This window comes from Oncorhynchus mykiss, chromosome 9 (genome assembly GCF_013265735.2).
Source record: "Oncorhynchus mykiss isolate Arlee chromosome 9, USDA_OmykA_1.1, whole genome shotgun sequence".
NCBI classification, from domain to species: Eukaryota; Metazoa; Chordata; class Actinopteri; order Salmoniformes; family Salmonidae; genus Oncorhynchus; species Oncorhynchus mykiss.
Window position 1 is genome coordinate 28,852,381 of NC_048573.1, and position 18,550 is coordinate 28,870,930.

General features: G+C 42.9%; 1 protein-coding gene across 6 annotated transcripts in view; it reads right to left on the reverse strand.

The window, feature by feature from the left end:
• The window catches only part of LOC110531879 (VPS10 domain-containing receptor SorCS2), a 325,985-nt gene that overhangs the window by 185,142 nt on the left and 122,293 nt on the right, over positions 1-18,550 (reverse strand). The gene's annotated exons all lie outside the window — the stretch shown is intronic.

Below are 18,550 nucleotides of genomic sequence, written 5' to 3' on the forward strand. Positions count from 1 at the left end.
GTAGAGGAGCCCATCTCACGCTCTGACTGGGGTTCAAATGAACCCTAATGGCAGAACAGAGATTAGATTTACACATGAAAGAGGCAGGGGGATAGCTAGTCTCTAAATTCTATCTCAAGACTTTGATTATGGCTTGAGAGATCAGGGGATAGCCTAGATTTGGAGAAGGTGGAATTTGAGTTGAGAGCATGACTCTCGCTCAGTATTGCAAACACACAGAGGCAGAGACAGACGCTGTCAGGTCCAGGCCACCAGACGGCCTCGTTGGACTGGCCATGCCGTTCGGTGATTGGGCCACACAGAGATCTCCCAGGGGACCCCCGTCTGGCTCATCGGGCCTGGGCGGGGGCCAACATCACAGACTGAGAAGAGGATTGAGCCATATCTGGCGGTGGAAAATCTGTCAGGCCATTCTCTCATCCAAACTCATTTTTTTTATTTTCTTTTCTGTCATCCAAACCAAAAACCCACAACAAATCTGTCATCCTAGCCCAACCCACAACAACACAGAACAGCAAAATCTGCAGCAGACTGAAAAACCTCTCAACTGAAACTTGGGTAAAAGAAGGTGAGAAATGCTTCCTCTTTTAAGACATTATTAGTGCCTGGTATTATTGACTAATTAGTGTATTTTCAGAAAAAATGTGTGTAATTTGTGCAAGACATGTTTGCTATTGTGTACGATGTAAGGGATCTTAATGACCTCCATCACTCCCCTTTCATCTTTTAGCGACGAAGACAGAGGAGCTTTACATATATAGATGGATCGTATAATTGTATTGCTGCCATTAAAATACAACCGAGGGTTGGCATTACTGTTCAAGCTGATTTGCAGATTCATCAGAACAACACGCCGGAAATACTACCCGACAGATCACCCCCATCCAAAACTATAGTCGTATATATCGTGACTCTGCAGAGGAGATGATGATTGGGCTAATTTGGGATATAGCCCTATTATTTATGACACTGTCCTCATGCAGTCTATCAGCCAAAAAAGACAGACTCCACACCCTGTGAGTGTGTTTATTATGACAATCTTTACTTTTTTTTATAAATATACTATTTAGTAAAATGTTAACCCCCTTGAGGTTAAAACCTATTTTGCAACCTATTTTGATCTTCACAATGTCATGCCCTGATCTGTTTCACCTGTCCTTGTCTCCACCCCCCTCCAGGGGTCGCCCATCTTCCCCACTTATCCCCAGGTCTTGTTTGTTCAAGTCAACCAGCGTTTTCTCAGCTCCTGTACCTTGGCCCAACTACTCTGGATTATCGACCCCTGCCTGCCTTGACCTGTCATTTGCCTGCCCCTGATGTTACAATAAAAATGGTTACTTCTACACAGTCTGCACTTGGGTCATACCTGAAACCTGATACACAAGGTCCCCCTGGATTAGACTGTTCTGTCTTTGCCACTGTATGACAATGTGACGGCCACCGAAGACGCCACTGGTCTTCATCCACCCATCTCCAGTGTTAGTTATGGCTGCTATCCTATCACAAACGAGCAGCTATCAAATTCCTCTGTCTGACTGGCATCTGTTCCTTGCTGCGTTTAGGTTTTTACAAGACAGACAGGTCCTCGGCATCCATCCATCTGTTTATATTATGTGTCTTTCCCTCTTTTTTTACGGAGGTACAATGGTTACAGTTGATAAATTGAGGACAGGCTGAGGGATACCCAGTAAAATGCTTTATAACCATAAAGCATTTTTACTGGGTATACCTCAGCCCGTCCTCAATTGGGCAGCGACCTGATTGTGTCAACGCTGTATCGTCTGTTAAAACATGGGAGGGTGGATGGAGAGGGGGGCCACTTTCAAAAACCTGTCACATGTTGATGATGTGTACACTAAGGTCAACGTGTGAAGGACAAATGGGAAAGTAGAACCAAAGACAGTACAGTATGAAGATAGGCAGAAACTGCTTCTCCCCGATCACACTTGTAGGCGATGTCACGGCGATGTTGGCTAGCTAAGCTCATGCGCAGAAACAGGTCATCGGGTCTAACTGTCATCAAATCAGACAGGCAAATCAAAGGCAATCCTTCGATATAAAGTTGTTTTTGACAAAAATGTAAACGTGTCAGTTTGTCACTTTCACAAAGTTGGAGTAATAGCATGTTCAACTACTTAAGACATTGGCTTGAATCTAGGATGTGCCTTTAGTTTGAGAAAATTTCAACTAAGGAAGAATTTTTCACTTCTCTCATTGACTTCCCAAACCCCGGTTTGACCTGCTTCGCAAGCTCTTCCGTAAGTCTCGCGATGTTGCGCCTCTGGGTTTAGAAACTCTGTGGTAGAACAATTGTTTACAAAAAAGCCAGACAAAAACAAACAGCAATGTTTTTCTTTCAGGATATTTATTTTGACTGAGATTTGTTTTGAAGATCCCCGTGACCTTGTTCTGACCTGTGAACACTGAGGCTGTGAAAACCTGCAAAAGTCTATGAACTGCGATATCCTGAGGCCATTTACATGTATGTAAAACGTGTGAACCCATGTTGATAGCGGTTGGTCCCTGACCGTGTGAACATGGCCCCGGGGTGACAGTACTGACGTGTAACGTCACCTGTATGACTCATACCTCATAAAATGTCACCCTGCTGAGATGCCTGGAGAGGAGTTATGGTGGTGACTTCAAAGCCGTGACATGCAATTACTCCAATCAATTTTTGGGGAAAAAAGGTCATAACAGTAACCGTAGAAACCACTGAACTGAACAACACTAATGCAGTAACACCCACAGGTAGACCCATTTAGACTTGGGAAAACTGATCTATATACAACTACGTTAATCGACACGGAAGTATCTGGACACCAAAGAAATGGGAGAACCAGAGCTTTCAACTGATCTCATGCCTTCATCAACGGGCATTGATTTGATGCCTCTCTGTCTTCCTAGCTCTCCCTTCCTCTCTTATCCTTCATTCCCTGAATGATGATAGAGAGGCGGTCGGATTTGGAGTTGGGCCATCTCGCTCGGCACAGCTTCATCAAACTATGACTCCAGACTCCCTGAGGAGTTGTTGGCCCCTGTGGGACCAGAGCCAGGGGGAGGGGACGACAGTGATGCACAGTGCAGTAGAAAGGTTAGGGAGGAGATGTACTGTACTGTACTGTCGGGGCCAGGAGTGGGGTTTCACATTAGATAGTGTCAGAACAGAAGAGCCAGAAGACAAGAGTAGAACAACGTAGAGTTTGGGATGATGTCATTGGGAGAATACAGTACCATTACTGAAAGCTAGAAAGACGTATACCCCCACATGTATGCAAATGGATACACATGAGAGAATATAAGAGGAGTTCCTTAAAAATGACACAATATAATCTAAATATAACAACTGTGACCCAAATATTTTAACATTCATAAATAATTAAACAATATTGAACTGTAGGAAGAGCGTAGATATCCTATGCTTAGTCATTGTCACTCACGCAGCGAGTATGCCACCAACACAGCATGCCATCTGAACCATCCGGGCAGCTAGCCAACAGAGAGAGTCAGGCCATGTAAGTGCACTCAGGAGTGGTGGAGGGGCACTCAGAAGTGTGCTACAGAGCCACTAGAACACAGTAATGGGTGGATGAGGGCCACTGTCAAAACACACACTGCTTATGAGAGTTCCCTCAGGCTCTTGAAACGTTGCCTCTGTCCCTTTTTCTGGACATGCAGTATTCATGTGACTCCACATATTGCCAAGAGGCTAACGTTACTCACTTGGAACTACAAGCGAAGAAGAGAAATGTCACCCATGTGACTCTCCCATCATTCTGGACAAAGGCAGGGATGAGCAAAGTGTTGGACAAATTAGTTATATCCAACATCTGAAATCGGCTCCAGAGGAGAGGCACCTTTCAGTACTGTACCATCAACCTTTTCAGGGGTCTCTCAGAGCAACAAGACAGAAGACATACAGTAGCCGGGTAGCATGAATCATTGTCAGTTCGGACAACCATGTTTTGGAAGTTTCTGACACGGCCCCACAGTGACCCCTGAATAAGAGGCTGATACACAGGCCCATATGGATGCCCTCAGGGGCCCACAGGGCTCTGACCAGACACTATCTGACAAGTCCTTCTGTTGTCTGTCTGATATGGGATCCGAACTGTCATATGGGCCCTGGTGAGTATGTGGCTACAGTGTGAACTCCAACATTGCCTCCTGCCGTGAACTTTTAACTATTGCTCTTAAGTTTGGCCAGAAGCTAAACTTGCTGAACTGTTTAGCCAAATCATTGGCTAAACAGTGCAAGTCTAGCATTAGAGTATATTCTTTATGCAATAACTTATTTTCTGAAACAAGTTCCATTTGAAATGCAGAAAAACATCAATACCTACTACAACACATTATGTTGATGGCATCGAGGTCATCAGTTATGACCTATATGGGGCGGCAGGTAGCCTAGTGCTTAGAGTGTTCGGTCAGTAACTAAAAAGTTGCTGGATCAAATCCCTGAGCTGACAAGGTAAAAATCTGTTGTTCTATCCCTTATAACATCTTCTTAGTGTAAGCCCCCTTTTTAAAAAAAATATTCTCCTAAAATGACATACCCAAATCTAACTGCCTGTAGCTCAGGCCCTTAAAGCAAGGATATTTTTTATTTAACCAGGCAAGTCAGTTAAGAACAAATTCTTATTTTCAATGATGGCCTAGGAACAGTGGGTTAACTGCCTGTTTAGGGGCAGAACGACAGAGCTCGGGGATTTGAACTTGCAACCTACCCTGCCGCCCCGATATATGTATATCCTTGGTACCATTTGAAAGGAAACACTTTGACGTTTGTGGAAATGTGAATTGAATGTAGGAGAATATAACACAATTAGTTCTGGTAGAAGAAAATACAAAGAAAAAAACAACCGCTTTTTTTCTACCACCATTTCTGAAATGCAACAGAAAGGTCCCAGTTCTAGCAATCACTCTGGTTGTAATTCCGGTGGTGTCTACAAGATGGCAGCAGTGTATGTGCAAAGTGTATGTTCAGACGGATAACTTGAAGTATGAGCAAACTACATGACATTTAGTTTGAAGTCACCCAGGTACATTTGGGCAAATCGTGAAGGAGACATTTGCATTCATAGTACATATTTCTGCAAGAATTGTCAAATCTGTATACTTGGACTTTAATTTAGCTTTTCCAGTATTAGTAGCCATATTATAAGTTCAACATTTGCAAAACAGCCAGTTTTCATAACTTCATAACTTTGAATATTCTTATCATTTTTGTTCAAAAGGAAAAGGCATGCTGTCGCACAAGTTTGGCAACTACATTTTGAGACAGATACAGGGTTTTCGGATACTCCCGTAAAGCCCAGCTCATTGGCTACCTAGCTAGCTTTGTTTGACCCGATTGGTGCTTATTTGACAAAGTTAGAGTCGATCAAGTGAAGTCCACCCTCGTTATTGGCATGCCATGAAGGTGTCGCTCTGACCAGATTTGGTGTCCTATAGGATATACTACACCCCTAATGATATAGTGAAGTTTTGTTACCTTCTAGGATCTTTGAGGAATACATACGAACAGGATTTGACTGGTTGAAACAACGTTTAGGGTTTGATTTTCACAGATTCCTTTCTTTGCAAATTGAACCAGTGGAAATACAAAATCGATCGTGCATGCTATATGGACCTTTTTAGGATATGAAGAAGGATTTATCTAACAAAACGACACTTCATGTTATCTCTGGGACCCTTACGATGATAAATCAAAGCAAGTACACATTTCACCTTCAAAGGGGAATTTACCAAACCTATCGCGGTGAAAAAAGTGTTTTGTTGTTAGGAGCTCTCCTCAAACAATTGCATGGCATTTTTCCGCAGTAACAGTTACTGTAAATTGGACTGTGCAGTTATATTAACAAGACTTTTAGCTTTAAGTAGATATAAGACACTTACATGTACCAACATTTGTTGTTTGTCTAAAATCTGCGATCATGACACAAGGTGCTGCATGACTTACAACTGTAGGCTGTCATTGTAAATAAGAATTTGTTCTTAACTGACTTGCCTAGTTAAATAAGAACAAATGGTGTCTTCATCAAGTCAGAATAAGCAATGATTGTTATGTAAAACTATAGGATGTCATTTAAGACGGCTTAGATTCCAATTCAATGAAATGGACTGTGAAAGCAGAGTTGAAATGAGAATTTAAAATGATCTTATGATCTTCAGAAACTACAACCATAATCTGGGAAACCAGATTTATAAGGGACTTGTTTGCAGTTCCTACCGCTTCCACTGGATGTCACCAGTCTTTAGAAATTGGTTGAGGTTATTCCTTTGTGTAATGAAGAAGTATGGCCATCTTGAATGAGTGTCACTTGAAGTGGACTTTTTGAGAGAGGCGCATGACTCGAAAAGTAGCGTCAGTTTGTTGTCTTCCTGTATTGAACACAGATCATCTCGTCTTCAATTTGATCGATTATTAACATTTAAAATACCTAAAGTTGTATTACAAAAGTAGTTTGAAATGTTTTGGCAAAGTTTACAGGTAACATTTGAGATATTTTGTTGGAAGCTGTGTTTTTCTGGATCAAACGTGCCAAATAAATGGACATTTTGGATATATATCAACGGAATTAATCGAACAAAAATACCATTTGTGATGTTTATGGGACATATTGGAGTGTCAACAAAAGAAGCTTGTCAAAGGTAAGGCATGATTTATATTTTATTTCTGCGTTTTGTGTCGCGCCTGCAGGGTTGAAATATGCTACTCTCTCTTTGTTTACTGTTGTGCTATCATCAGATAATAGCTTCTTATGCTTTCGCCAAAAAGCATTTTTAAAATCTGACATGTTGGCTGGATTCACAACGAGTGTAGCTTTAATTTGGTATCTTACATGTGTGATTTAATGAAAGTTTGATTTTTATATCATTTTATTTGAATTTGGCGCTCTGCATTTTCCCTGGCTATTGGCCAAGTGGGACGCAAGTGTCCCGCCTATCCCAGATTAAATTAACTACTTTTTTGCTTACATTTCCATGTACGAAATAAAAATCTAATGTTCAATGTGTTTCCATCGCATTTTCAATTCTACCGATTAGTTTTGTAACAAAATAGAAAATGTGCTATTTTGTATTACATAGCAAATGTGCCTACTCTGGTCTTGGCACATGTCCTCTATGCAACATCTCACAGATACAGAGTGGGTAGGCTCTGTGGTAGGTTATTCTACATGATGAGATTATCATGTATAAGAATGAGAATATTTTTGGGGGTCAAACGGCAGTTAAGCAACGCTCATCATGTCACCAGAATAAAAACATTTATTAGAAAGGAGCATCAAGCTCATACCGTGCACTTCAACCACCCTGTGAAGTTCATCATAACTTATTTCATCTGTAGCCCACTAAACTGAATGTTTTCCGAGTCGTAGTGGGAGGACCACACACTATATCATCGTGTGACTCCACGTTTACTTCGATATGACGGTTATTCTATCAATATTTGCAGATAGACATTTCCACCACCATTTCTCGCATAATCAATTTTACAGACACAAAAAGATCCAACCACGTCGAACGAACAAAAGATCCGTCGGTATTTCTAAAAGTGTCCCGAAACTTCCTGTTTCCATCACAGCTGTCGTTATTTTGTTATACATCATGGCTTTACTCGCATAAAAACTGTGGATGGAAACGTGGTTATTAAAATACTTAATTGTTACCCAGAAATGGTTTCATCTTGATATATAAAGAGGAACGTTGAAATGAATTGAAAAAATGAATTAAATCCATTTAAAAGGGATATGATACATGTGGATATAATTCTCCCACCAATTGCAAATAACCAAATTTTGTATTTTCCACATGCACTCAAGAAAATGTACCTAGTTCTCCTAGTGCGCATAATTAAATGAATCGGAATCCAACATTGCATATTCAATTTACTAATAAAATAGTTTCTTAAAACATCACCAACAAGCTCAATTTGAACACCAGAATGTGGTCGAGTACTCACTCAGCGACCCTCTAACATATGCAGGAGTAGAAAGAGGAACTATTTGCATACATCGCAATTATCATTGTCAACTTTTAACGTAATCCACATTGCGATGAAAATACACCTCGCGTTTAGGCCCAGCTGGGTACTTTTCCAGTGACTTCAGTGAAACCTTCGCCTCCACCCTGAAGCTCTTTAAGCTGAAGAGAAGTCGAAGCAAAGTTACTGTGACTCCATGTTAGCTCGTTATAATCCATGCCTGTTGGCTAAAGCTCATTAGCTTTAGCATAAATGGATGCTGTCTAGCGGGGGGGCGGTGGAATCGTGGCAGGGTGGCGGTGATGGCACTTCCGCCATGACAAGTATCGCTCGCCCACCTGACAGCCATGGGGGTCTCAGGTAATTTGGAGGCGGAAGGAGAGGTGGTGGGAAAGAGAGAAGGAGGGAGGAATATAGAGAAGGGAGTGTACAGGTAGTTGAAATAGCATCGAGAGGTGAGTGAGTCACAGTCACCCGTGAGTCATTCTACCTGCATCAGCTTTTGATTAGCTTAGGTATCCCCATCCACTCTGTGACACAGAATAGATTGTGCCTCATGCTGAAGAGAAAAAGGCTGTTGAAATGTACTTATTATCACAATGATAGCTTTTCAGTATGAACCCTTCTGTGAAGTGTCATCATAATGTATAGGGGAAATTGAAAGAGTGTGAAGCTATCTTGATCTATCGAAGCAGTGACTGTCCATCTACACAGTAATCTATGTGTGTGTGTTTGTGTGTGTGTGTGTGTGTGTGTGTGTGTATATATGTTTGTCCCTGCATGTGTGTGTGTATGGTATGGCCTTCATGCGAGTATGTGAGCATGTGTATGTGTTTATATCCCTGACGACCACTTCGTCATCCTAATGTGGTTTTAAGATGACTCTACCGCCACCAGCCTCCACCAATTGGATCCAGCTCACTGGAGGAGCTGACAGTGCTGTTAGTACCTCTCGCCATACCCCCTCCCCGAATATTTACATCCTTATGAAGACCGTTGGGGACAGGCAAAGCCAAGCTCCACATGCAGGTTTTTTGACATGAATCTTGTTCTGTAGGCAGCTCTGCAGAGTGGACACTAGATGTTTTTATACATTTTTACATTAAAGCCTATTTTGACTTTGCAGCTGTTCTATCTAAGGGGAAATCGCTCAGTTCTGCCTCCAGGACAAGACTCCTAACAATACACGTCAACCCTGTGTTCCATGCGCCTCAGCAAGCATGTGTGTGTGTGTGAGAGAGAGACAAATAAGAGAGTGAGATCATCCTTCAGAATTTAATGCAGAATGCAGGAATCTGTGTACATGACTAAGTGCCATGGTAGAGAACACTTATGAGAGGGTCCATCTGTCTGGTGAATATCTCCGTGTGTGAGTTTTTACGTACAGTTGAAGTCGGACGTTTACATACACTTAGGTTGGAGTCATTAAAACTTGTTTTTCAACCACTCCACAAATGTTTTGTTAACAAACTATAGCTTTGGCAAGTCGGTTAGGACATCTACTTTGTGCATTTTTCCAACAATTGTTTACAGACAGATTATTCCACTTATAATTTACTGTATCACAATTCCAGTGGGTCAGAAGTTTACATACACTAAGAAGACTGTGACTTTAAGCAGCTTGGAAAATTCCAGAAAATTATGTCATGGCTTTAGAAGCTTCTGATAAGCTTATTGACATCATTTGAGTCAATTGGAGGTGTACCTGTGGATGTATTTCAAGGCCTACCTTCAAACTCAGTGCCTCTTTGCTTGACATCATGGGAAAATCAAAAGAAATCAGCCAAGACCTCAGAAAATGAAGTCTGGTTCATCCTTGGGAGAAATTTCCAAACGCCTGAAGGTACCACGTTCATCTGTACAAACAATAGTACGCAAGTATAAACACCATGGGACCACGCAGCCGTCATACCGCTCAGGAAGGAGACACGTTCTGTCTCCTAGAGATGAACGTACTTTGGTACGAAAAGTGCAAATCAATCCCAGAACAACAGCAAAGGACCCTGTGAAGATGCTGAAAGAAACAGGTACAAAATTATCTATATCCACAGTAAAACGAGTCCTATATCGACATAACCTGAAAGGCCTCTCAGCAAGGAAGAAGCCACTGCTCCAAAACCGCCATAAAAGAGCCAGACTATGGTTTGCAACTGCACATGGGGACAAAGATCGTACTTTTTGGAGAAATGTCCTCTGGTTTGATGAAACAAAAATACAATGACCATAATGACCATCGTTATGTTTGGAGGAAAAAGGGGGTGGCTTGCAAGCCGAAGAACATCATCCCAACCGTGAAGCACGGGGGTGACAGCATCATGTTGTGGGGGTGGTTTGCTGAAGGAGGGACTGGTGCACTTCACAAAATAGATGGCATCATGAGGCAGGTGGATGTGGATATATTAAAGCAACATCTCAATGTGATAATGTTGCGTCTAGGTGGTAGGTGCAGGAGTGCAGGAGAGCAAGGAATGTCCTGAGAAGCGTGTTTTAATAAGAAAGTCCACCAACACAGGAATGGCACAAACGAAAAAGGTACAACGCGCTCGACAACAGAGAACCCGTACAAACGCATGGAGGAACAAACAAAGTTCCCACAATCACACAAGTGTGTGAAATCCGTGAAAACAAATAACGGTATAACCTCACCGAGCACATCACATTGAAAGACTAATCCCGCACAAACGTAGGCAGGCAACAGGGTACATATATACACACAGAAATTAACGCAAATGAAACCAGGTGTGAAAAAGAACCATAGACAAAACAAACATAAAAGGAAAAAGGGATCTGGGATGGCTAGTAGACTGGCGACGCCGACCGCCGAGCGCCGCCCGAACAGGGAGAGGAGCCCCCTTCGGTAGAAGTCGTGACACTCAGGACATCAGTTAGGAAGTCACAAATGGGTCTTCCAAATGGACAATGACCCCAAGCATACTTCCAAAGTTGTAGCAAAATGGCTTAATAAGGACAACAAAGTCAAGGTATTGGAGTGGCCATCACAAAGCCCTGACCTCAATCCTATAGAAAATGTGTGGGCAGAACTGAAAAAGCGTGTGCGAGCAAGGAGGCCTACAAACCTAACTCAGTTACACCAGCTCTGTCAGGAGGAATGGGACAAAATTCACCTAACTTATTGTGGGAAGCTTGTGGAAGGCTACCCGAAACATTTGAACCAAGTTAAACAATTTAAAGGCAATGCTACTAAATACTAATTGAGTGTATGTAAACTTCTGACCCACTGGGAATGTGATGAAAGAAATAAAAGCTGAAATAAATCATTCTCTACTATTATTGTGACATTTCACATTCTTAATAATAAAGTGGTGATCCTAACTGACCTAAAACAGGACATTTTTGCGAGGATTAAATGTCAGGATTGTGATAACTTCTGACTTCAACTGTGTATAAGGGAAATACTGTGTTTGTTTGTGCTCTTTACAAATTTAGTGTCTTTTTGCTTTCTAATCTTGCAGCAAATTACAGAACATTATAACTTGTCTTATCGTATTTTCTCTGTATCCCAGCAACCACTCCCAGGCATGTCGGCATAAGAGCGAAATTACAAAGGCAAAAATAACTCATTGCCATCCTTGAAAATCGATAACGACGGGAGGTTTTTCCTCAGGCTTTTAACAACGCTAATCCCCCCCCCCCCCCCCAAAAAAAATGAATGTCCTATCAAAAGACTCTTAAGGAAAGACACAACTATTAATATTACTGGCATTAGTCAGTAAGACTTATATTCACGCACTGCAGGGAGAGTTTAGGAACACTTAAAACTGACTCCATTACTGAAGACCCACAGAGCTTTAAATAAATTAACGGGCTTAAGTCATTCAGTGCATCAGTATCAGTAGTTTAGAGATCAGCAGAGCTGCCAATGAGAACAGGACAGCAAAGTGATTCACAGGAGTCTGGTCTTTGTGAGAAAGTTCTAAAAGTTAAACTATATATACAGGAGTATGTGGACACCGGTTGCAACACTCACTACCGAGTTCCAAAATGGCTCTGGAAGCAACGTCAGCACAATAACTGTTCATCAGGAGCTTCATGGGATGGTTTTCCATGGCAGAGGAGCCGCACACAAGCCTAAAATCACCATGCGCAATACCAAGTGTCAGCTGGAATGGTGTAAAGCTTGTAGCCATTAGAGTCAGGAGCAGTGGAAACGCGTTCTCTGGATTGATGAATCACACTTCACCATCTGGCAGTCCGATGGACAAATCTGGGTTTGGAAGATGCCAGGAGAACGCTACCTGCCTCAATGCATACTGCCAACTGTCAAATTTGGTGGAGGAGGAATAATGGTCTGGGGCTGTTTTTCATGGTTCGGGCCAGACCCCTTAGTTCCAGTGAAGGGAAATCTTCATGCTACAGCATACAATGACATTCTACACAATTATGTGCTTCCAGGCCCTTTCCTGTTTCAGCATGACCATACACAAATGGTTTGTCGAGATTTGTGTGGAAGAGTCCTGACCTCAACCCCACCGAACACCATTGGGATGAATTGGAACACCGACTGTGAGCCAGGCCTAATTGCCCAACAGCTGTGCCCGACCTCAATAATGCTCTTGTGGCTGAATGGAAGTAAGTCCCGGCAGCAAATGTTCCAACATCTTGTGCAAAGCCTTTTTTTTTTTTTTAATTTTATTTCACCTTTATTTAACCAGGTAGGCTAGTTGAGAACAAGTTCTCATTTGCAACTGCGACCTGGCCAAGATAAAGCATAGCAGTATGAGCAGACAACACAGAGTTACACATGGAGTAAACAATTAACAAGTCAATAACACAGTAGAAAACAAAGGGGGAGTCTATATACAATGTGTGCAAAAGGCATGAGGTAGGCGAATAATTACAATTTTGCAGATTAACACTGGAGTGATAAATGATCAGATGGTCATGTACAGGTAGAGATATTGGTGTGCAAAAGAGCAGAAAAATAAATAAATAAAAACAGTATGGGATGAGGTAGGTGAAAATGGGTGGGCTATTTACCAATAGACTATGTACAGCTGCAGCGATCGGTTAGCTGCTCAGATAGCTGATGTTTGAAGTTGGTGAGGGAGATAAAAGTCTCCAACTTCAGCGATTTTTGCAATTCGTTCCAGTCACAGGCAGCAGAGTACTGGAACGAAAGGCGGCCAAATGAGGTGTTGGCTTTAGGGATGATCAGTGAGATACACCTGCTGGAGCGCGTGCTACGGGTGGGTGTTGCCATCGTGACCAGTGAGCTGAGATAAGGCGGAGCTTTACCTAGCATGGACTTGTAGGTGACCTGGAGCCAGTGGGTCTGGCGACGAATATGTAGCGAGGGCCAGCCGACTAGAGCATACAAGTCGCAGTGGTGGGTGGTATAAGGTGCTTTAGTGACAAAACGGATGGCACTGTGATAGACTGCATCCAGTTTGCTGAGTAGAGTGTTGGAAGCCATTTTGTAGATGACATCGCCGAAGTCGAGGATCGGTAGGATAGTCAGTTTTACTAGGGTAAGCATGGCGGCGTGAGTGAAGGAGGCTTTGTTGCGGAATAGAAAGCCGACTCTTGATTTGATTTTCGATTGGAGATGTTTGATATGAGTCTGGAAGGAGAGTTTGCAGTCTAGCCAGACACCTAGGTACTTCCCAGAAGAGTTTTAGCAGCAAAGGAGGGACCAACTCCCTATTAAAGTCCATGATTCTGGAATGAGATGTTCGACGAGCAGGTGTCCACATACCTTTGGTCATGTCGTGTATATCAATGTTCTCTTGAAGTCCTACCCTTTCCAGTCTCCAATAGAGACAATATTCTGACTGAAGGTATTTTTTCCCTAATAAAGGTATACAGACCAAACCTTGTTAGAGTTGCATTCATCCCCCTCCTCTCCCCTGTAACTGGTCCCCAGGTTGTTGCTGTAAATCAGAATGTGTTCTCAGTCAACTTACCTGGAAAATAAGCGTAACATAAAAAATAAAATACAAATGTATTTTTTTTAAGAAAATGAAAAGCTGCACACTCAACACTCTTAGAGAAAAGGATTCCAAAAGGTTTCTTTGGCTGTCCCCATAGGAGAATCCTTTTTAGTCTCATGTAGAACACTTCCACCCTCTGTGGAAAGGGTTCTAAATGGAGCCAATAAGGTTTCTACCTGGAATGAATAGGCTTCTTCTATGGGGACAGCCAAATAACCATTTTAGGTTCTAGATAGCACCTTTTTAAGTGTAGTAGCTACAACAATTTATTAACCAACGTTTCGATGGCAAGCTGTCTTCAGTTTCGAGTTACGGATTTCTAACCTTTGGCATTCGTGCAAAGTTGGAGTTCTCCAAACAAAAAGTAAACTTTTTGGAAGACGCGGTTCAGTGTTTCAATTTAAAGCTGAGAAATAGTTTCCAGTCCACTATAGGTCAGTGCTAGTGAGTACTACAGTAGAAGGATGAAAGACTAGGCGCACACCCTGCAAGTCATCTGAGCTTAAACATTTACCTTGGGAGCTAACTTCAGTCCTCAGGTCTACAGGGAACTTTTGCTCACCTAAGCAGTGGATATCATGACATCCATCACATCCCTCAACCCAACCCTTCCAACTGCTCACCACAGCAAGCCTTGAGGGTCAGATGGGCATCCACCCACTCCAACCCTGCTGAATGCAGGCATACCATTCACCCAAGGCGTTCCAAAAGAACCAAGCATAAACCCAACCTCCCCCACCCCCAGAGATATCTACTGACTGTGATCAAACAACCAATGTAAAGGGGACTACAACGTGAAAGAGCCAAGCCTGCAGCATGAAAGGTGTCTTACTGCCTTTGAACCAGCTGATGGGTGCAGTAGTGTATGTATAACGAACTTCTGACTGTGCAAATCTCCACAGATGTACATGTGGATATGGAGAGGAATGACTGAGATTAGATCAAAGATGATTGAGGAATTTCAACATAAGAACCAGCAGATTGGACCAGGTAAGCCACTGTGGGATGTTATGACAAGTTGAACATTCTCTTACAGACTGTTCACCTCGAGCTAATCCTGATTGTGTGTCTTTATCGCCCTCTTACCTTCTCTATCTTTTCACCCTTTGATCTCATCAATTTGAACGGGACTGACAGATGTCAGAGAGGAGGCCTCCTGGGTAAAAGGCCCATGCTGACGTCTGACAAACCAATCTGTCAGAGAAATCAGCTCTGACAACGGTTTTACTCTTCCTCGTCGCTGGAATTAATCAGATCTTATGTACTTCTACTGGTGTTCACCATGGTGGGTATTATGGTGCATTTGCTGGTGAGATAGGTCGATTTATTTAGCCATTTAGGAGATGTTGGATAATACCATGGAGAATTGTCTCGTGTGAAATGATGCTAATAGAAGGAATGTGCTGTGTAATGTCACATTTACATTAATTTTCATGATCAATGAAATTGCTGTGAGGATGGGTGGGGTGTTGGGGGGTGAGTGGGTTGGTCTCATCTACCACATGAGTGGTTGTCAGAGTGTTGATGACTCATAATAACATAGTGATCCGTATCCCAGGGTGTCGAGCGTGCAGGTGGCGGGAAGCCCAATATGGAAACGCCACAGCGTCCACCGCGGGACGCCCTCAGCTCTCATCAGCATCTGCCACGTCTCCGAGAGGAGCGGGACATACCCCCGCTGGGCGCACACAAAGACACGCCACACACACATACAAACACACACTCACTCACTCACTCATGCTGAGCACACATACCAACTTAACTCACTCAGACATTGAATGTTCTAGTACAAGTATTTAAAATACTGCTGAAATAAGGACAAAACTGACAGCTTTGAAAGATAAGTGTAAGTGCTATTAGTGCTATTAGTGCTATTATTGTGAAGTGGAAATGTCTAGGAGCAACAACGGCTCAGCAGCGAAGTGGTAAGCCACACAAGCTCACAGAACGGCACGCCGAGTTCTGAAGCGGGTAGTGCATAAAAATTATCTGTCCTCGGTTGCAACACTCACTACCGAATTCCAAACTGCCTCTGGAAGCAACGTCAGTACAATAACTTTTCGTCAGGAGCTTCATGAAATGGTTTTCCATGGCCTAGCAGCCAAGCCTAAGATCACTATGCACAATGCCAAGCGTCGGCTGGAGTGGTGTAAGGCTCGCCGCCATTGGACTCTGGAGCAGTGTAAACGTGTTCTCTGGAGTGATGAATCACGCTTCACCTTCTGGCAGTCAGGCGGACAAATCTGAGTTTGGAGGATGCCCGGAGAATTGTCTGTGGCTGTTTTTCATGTTTCTGGCTAGGCCCCTCAGTTCCAGTGAAGGGAAATCTTAACGCTACAGAATACAATGAATTATTGACGATTCTGTGGTTCCAACTTTGTGGCAACAGTTTGGGGAAGGCCCTTTCCTGTTTCAGCATGACAATGCCCTAGTGCACAAAACAAAGTCCATACAGAAGTGGCTTGTCGAGATCAGTGTGGAAGAACTTGTCTGGCCTGCACAGAGCCCTGACATCAAATCTATCGAACACCTTTGGGATGATTGCTCAACATCCGTGCCTGACCTCACTCCTGCTCTTGTGGCTAAATGGAAGCAAGTCCCAGCAGAAATGTTCAAACATCTAGTGGAAAGCCTTCCCAGAAGAGTGGAGGCTGTTATAGCAGCAAAGGGGGACCAACTCCATATTAATGCCCATGGATTTGGAATGAGATGTTTGACAAGCAGGTGTCCACATACTTTCTGTCATGTAGTGTAAGTGGCCGTGAACACCTATAAAATGCAGTTCGGATGCGGTTAATGATGTTAGACAATTTTGTTGTTTATGACTTTAAATTATTCTCCCTTTTACTTAGTGAGACTACGATAGAGTGGGTACTGGATTCTCCTCTCAGTCCAAACTGAAGTTCAGCAAAGCCCCTCTGTGCTGCTGTCCATGGTGCTGAAACAGCATTGCCTCCATTCCGGCTCAACCCACATACCACCATCTTGGCTCCATTCACTGCAGATGCATTCCTTCCCAGGTGTGAGCCAACAACCACTTCATCACCTTGTTACTCATTGTTAAAAAAGAAACTTGTGGAAAGCCCATTTAGATTAAAAGGGCCACACCGTGCCGGTCCTTCAATGAATGCTAAAAACATTGGGTGTTAAAAGCATTCAGCCTCATTTGTGTAATTGCATTAAAAGCACACTTGCCTCCTCGGCTTTCTGAATTATAATGTCAAAATGTGCAGACAGCGGGCTTTTTGATACCATAGCGGAAACGTATTAAGATAAAATACTTCTTGGCCGGCAATCAAAAGTGACACAATTTGTTATTAGCCCACGATGCCGTGCATTAGGCCTAGTGGTCATAAAAGCCAGATGGCCACATGAAGATGGAGATTATGCCTAAACATGATGCCCTGATCATCATCAGTCAAACATCCTGGTCAAAGCCCTCTAGGAACATGCAGTAACTTAACCTGTTGCAGAGGTAATTGCACACAAAACACCCATGCAGAGACTCAGGCAGACACCAACTCAGTGGTAAGAGTGTCCACCCAGTGATTAGACATTTGGGGGTTCGATCCTTGGTCGAGTCAAACCAAAGAATCTAAAGAAGGGACTTAATGCTTCTCTGCTTGGCACTCAGCATTAAATGAATTGTCCAGTGAAAATATCACTCTTAAAAGTTCAGATTCTGTTAACTCATACCCAAATAATGTTGATGACTCATCCTATATTTGTGGCCAAAGCATAAATTGTAGGGGGGAAAAAAACACTTCAAAATCCTATCTCAAACAGACCGTTTCAAAAAATGCTGATGATGATGGCATCCTCCTGAGCAGGATGAGCTGGCCAATCAGTCTACTCATACTTTTATATTACCGGTATACGCCCACACCATTCTGTTGTTGGGGTATGCCCACCATTACAACACATTAAAGCTGCTTTTTAACAGAACTTAATCAAATAAATAACTATTTCACTCATATTGCAATTGATTATAGGCTATATTTCATAGAAATCTGGAAACAGTGGACAGTTACTTTAAGGAGATGGATTGGTGCTACTGCCCTGCGACAGACTAGTGTCCTTTCCAGGGAGGTGTACTTGTACATTGAGCTGCCTCAGGCTACAGAAACAGGAGATAGGCTCGTACTGGCTCGGATTAATTGTCCAAGGCTTACTTTACATACAAACACAGACACAGACACAAACACAAAGACACATACACAGACGTACTATTGGATAATATGAGGCACAGAGGGAGGTGCCATTTGAAATGCAGCCCTAGAGACTAAAGACACGCCACTCTGCCGGACACCCAATTAGGATCTCTGTATTCCCCCCCCCACCCCTTCCCCCCTTAACTCTCCTAAATACAAGGCCCCCTTATGGTACTCCATACTCAATGGTAACACTGTTACCACAGAACACACACACACCTCTGCTCCTTGCACAACAGTCTGTAAATAAACCAATTAAGAATGCAATGGATAGGGAAACGGCCCGCCGAATCCACCTGTGTAACTGTGTGCCCTGACAGCGCACACGCGTGTGTGTGTGTGTGTATACCGTACGCGTGTGTGGAAGCTTTTCACTTCACAGACAAGTACACCTGTTCATT